The sequence below is a fragment of the Solea senegalensis genome, linkage group LG3 (genome assembly GCF_019176455.1).
Source record: "Solea senegalensis isolate Sse05_10M linkage group LG3, IFAPA_SoseM_1, whole genome shotgun sequence".
NCBI lineage: Eukaryota > Metazoa > Chordata > Actinopteri > Pleuronectiformes > Soleidae > Solea > Solea senegalensis.
The window spans coordinates 157,501-162,113 of record NC_058023.1 but is presented as its reverse complement, the minus strand read 5'-3'; the positions used below and the strand labels follow the sequence as shown (position 1 = coordinate 162,113).

General features: G+C 45.7%; 1 protein-coding gene across 1 annotated transcript in view; it reads left to right on the top strand.

Annotated features, from left to right (window-relative positions):
• Positions 1–1,591: 1,591 nt before the first annotated feature.
• kmt2e (lysine (K)-specific methyltransferase 2E) overlaps positions 1,592–4,613 on the top strand; it is a 27,024-nt gene continuing 24,002 nt past the window's right edge. The window contains 1 exon segment of the mRNA XM_044021692.1: positions 1,592–1,923. The gene's annotated coding sequence lies outside the window, so the exon portion shown is untranslated.

The following is a 4,613-nucleotide window of genomic DNA, read 5'->3' as shown; positions in this document are numbered from 1 at the left end:
CAAACCACTTTGGGAGGTGGTCATAAGTGTAAATGCAACTATCCGAGTAGACGTACGTTGGTGGCTACGAGCGCGGCTAATGTAAAGACGGCAACAAAATGTGCAGTCTTGTCTGCTTTTGTACTTTTCTTGTCACCTGAAGGGCACGCATCGTGTTTGCACAGTTAGCATTAGCAACGAGCAGTGTAATGTAAATAGTTGCAGTGTTATCGTTGCTGTGGAGACTAGTTCTTTGTAAATCTAGTCTGAGTCCATGATTTGCCAAGAGTTAAATTTGTTGCTTGTGGGTTCCCGTCGCTCCACCGTCTTCTGCCCGCCGTGAGCACGTTTCAGATTTCAGAGCAGTGATCCACCTCCGGGGTCTCTCTGGATCTGCGGGAAACTGCATGAGTTATGTGCTGTCCACAGCGTCAGTTCATGCCAGAGAGCGTTACCTTAGTTGTGTGACGACATCCACAGGAGCTCTATTGGCTGACATGGCTGACATGTCCATTCTTACTCATATCACATGGCTGATCTGATCTGGGACCACATGAAAATTGGAATTGAATATTGGACAACTGCGTCCACACAGCCCCGCAAAATAAGAGAGCTGATCAGAGTCACTTCATCCTGGTACTGTGAAGCGCACTGTAATCAATGTTACTCAATTCTGAAAATGAGATGGTATCTTGGTCCCTTTCACCCTGAGAGGAAGAAGTGGAAACAGAAGAGGAAATGACCATTCGTTTAAACAAAACCGCCTGATGAAAACATCCCTGCAGCTGACTTCATTTTCAAAAGATCATCGCCGAGATAGCGCGGCCATTAGTGTAACCAGCGAAACACAACACGGAGACAAAACTCAGCTTTAAAGCCATTTTATTAGGTACACCTGTCCAATCACTTGTTAAAGCAAATGTCTTATCAGCCAATCATATGGCTGCTACTGCTTTTAGGCTTGTAGAAATGGTGACAATGACCTGCTGAAGTTCAACCTGAGTATCAGGATGGGGTGGATGTAAGTCATTTGGAATGTGGCATGGTTGTTGGTGCCAGAGCGGCTCGACTGAGTGTTTCACCCAACCATCTCCAGAGTTTACAGAGAGAAAAATATCCAGCGAGTGGCAGTTTTCTGGCAGGAAATGTTTTACTGATGCCAGAGTTCAGGGGAGAATAGCAAGACTTACAATGAAGGTGTACACAAGACACCACTGAAGAAACCAGGCGTGCTGCAGCAGCACTGGACCCTATTTTGTGCTACTCGTGTCACTTCATTTGGTGTCCTGTGTACCTAATAAAGTGGCTGGTGAGTGTATATGACGTCAGACATTTAAACGGACATGTATAACGTAAATACATGGTTGTTACTGCATTATTTCTTCCATTAATAATGCATTTTTCCTCTCGCACAAGTTTAATCCAGAGCGTTGCCGACAGAAATAGCAGCGGCTTGAGAGAGCGCTCGCTGTCACGTACGCGCATGTATGCGCGGCCACGGCGCCCCTGTGAAACCGGGAGTGTAGCCCCGCAGTGTGTGGAGGCGGGGCTCGGGTTTAGTAAAGGGGAGGGAGGGGGGGGGCTCGTGGGGGAGGCGGAGTCTCGGCAGTCCTAGCAGGGCCGCCATTTTTGCAAAGGGAAAAGAGACTGGTCTGAGGGGATCTAATTTCTAAAAGTCGCCGTTCACTAAGGCACAGTTTTAACGGTTTCTCGTTGATTTTTTAGTCCAAATTTGGGCTCCCGTGAACAACAAGAGGCAGCGGATTTTTCAAAGGAATAGACTGTAGAGGACTCGTTGATATACAAACATTTTAAAGCTTTGCTAGGGATCCGCAGTGTGGACACAAGTATTGTTTTGGTTGTGGAGTCTGTGTGGAAAGCGACGGGGGTCTCACCCAGGTCCCCCTTTTCGCTACTGAGATCCTCCAGAGTGGACATAAAAAGGTAAGAAAAGGTGCATTTGGAGTTAATTGTAGCCAGAGTACAAATCCGACCTGGAAGGCTATTGTTGGCTTTAGTTAGCTTGGCTAGGCACATCATGCTGATGCTGGCTAACGTAGTTGTAGTATCAGCTGAGTTTATCTTAGCAGCTAAACGTTTTAAGTTCGGGTCTCGTGGATGCTTCGCCCTCACACCAGCCTTAATCAGAAATTAAAAACCGCTAAATAGGTGACGCACGCGTCCAATACAAGTGTCAAGTTGGGGAGCCAAGAGACCACTTGCTAGGTAGCGCATGCTACTTAGCTCAAATTAGCTTGACACAGAACAGGGCTCTTGAGTTTTCGCTGTAGCGACGATACGTCACTCACAGTTTCAGCTTAAATGTAACGCAAACGTATTCAGATTCTATGCGCCAATGTAGTTTAAACATCACAAACGATGATGACAAATTGGCGTTAGCGGTTATGTCAAGGAAAACGCTGCAATTAAACCCATAGCCTAACGTAGCGTTTTCGTCAGAGCAGAGCCAGTCAACAACATTATCAGCAGTAAATGTGTCCTCAAAAATACGACATATTAATGTTTTTGTACGTCGACTGAATATAAATAGCGACAGTGGGGGACTCGCGTGATGTTAAGTTTGACACAGTGACACTGCGGGCAATGTTGCGCACGGTTTGGTCTGTTATAATGTAAATAGTTTTGCCTCTTAAAGTCACGCTCCCCGCTTTTTATTTCCAGCTACTCGATTTACAGTGCGTTAGCTTCGGTCACTGTTCCTGCAGCCGTTGGCATTTGCGCCAGTTTTTTTTTCTTCATAACCTTATTTCCTGCCTACGGTGTCAAACACATTTATTACTCACAGAGAACAACGAACATGTAACGTTTTTTTTTTTTTACAAACATATTTGTCGTGGTGCCTCCCATCCTGCTTACCCAGTGCATTGGGGCATTATTTCCGTTCAGCTAAATCTATACAATGCCACCTTTCAAAAACCAGAACAATGAGCGTTTCCATTAACACAGATAAGTGACGGCGATAACTCTGCGCCCAAGTCGACCCAAAGCAAGACCAGCTGTTAAAATAACTTAAATGCCTCGTTGCATTGCGCAGTAATCTCATAGGCTGCGGAGCGTTTATAGAATCTTGCATCTGTGACAAGTTGAAGCAAAAATAGAACAAATGTCACGCGAGATAGTGACGCCTGTCGTTTTTGTTATACTTGGACTTAAAAATGTACATTTCGCGATCACTCCATTTAGATGCGGGGAGCCTTGGGTTCAAATACTGCAAGCGTGGGGGAGGGGATGTTCCGTTTGGGCATCTCGCAGCCAGTCATACAATTTTGATCTCAATGGGCAAACCGAGCCGTGGTGAACGCAATTGTCGCAACTTGTTTGTTCTCCGCTTGACCTCAAACGCGTTGCCGTTTGGTTTTTCCCCGAGGAGTTCTCTCCGTCTTTCTCTCCCTCTGTGTCTTTCTTTCTCTCTCTTTCCTGTCTGTGACGAGTATTGTATTAATCCACTTTCGTGTCTGTGCTAGCCCATTCTGCTAACTTCAGCCCTCTACTACGCATTATGCCGTTAGCTTCCGCTTGTTAACGCTTGCATTTTTCCACCTGCCGCGATGATTATTTTTTGGTATTTATTCGTGTCAGAAAACTAGAATACGCCGAATGCCGCATTCGCTGTCCACTGAAGAGCGATTTCGATCACGTTTTACGCTTCGGTTTTGTTGACTTCGCTCCGAGGACCTCTCCTTTCAAACGTGTAGCCTGCTCCGTTTCAAGAGGCCATTGGTGCTAGCCGATTAGCATTGGCTCTGCTTTCGACGAATTCGTCAAACAAACGCAGTGGTAACAACACAGACTGTACCGACAGAGTTATACTTAAGGTAGACTGTGTGATAGAGGCGATTGAATGCAATCTCGGGGCTTTTCTTCCCGTGGCGAGGCTTCCCTGGTTACACACGGTTGTCTCGCCGTCCTGAGAAAAGCGCTATGAAAATGGCGACAGCACCAGGGTTGGAGTTGTGGTAACATAATAGCGGCGCTGTCCCCTCCACACCCCTACCGGCAGGACTGACTGCAGCACCGACAAACTCACTGGGAAGCAACCGCACAACACATGGATTTTTATTGTGGTTGTGGTTCGACAAGAACAATGGCATCGAACTGTGACTATACTATAGCAATAAAACAATGCGCTTTCTGTCGCGTCACAATGAGACTCCTGTTCCCAAAATACATAACGGTAGAAGTCCTGTGTAACGTGCGTCACGACTTATGCCTTTGCTTGTCTTACGTTGTGATGATAATGTACAGGGATTCATTTTTATAGAGGGATCGTGTATTATTATGTGCTTGCAGTATACATTAAACGGCTTGACTGTACTCATTTTGGCTCCATGTCGTAGGTTTCAGGGTGGTTAACCAAAGTCATTATTAAGACAACACTGTTGTGTAGTTTGTGTTCTCTTTTTATTGTCATTAATTGTTTAGCTGGTTGTTTTCACAGTCCATTATTTTGGGTCAGAACCATGTTCACCAGGGTCTCTCAACCCTCAGCAGACAATGTCCTCATGTTGTCCACAGCCAGATATTGAGCACTCACTGTCATAGATGAGCAAGTTCTCTACACAATACTGTACTATGTTCACATTTAAGAAGCTGGGATCATAGACGTTGTTTTG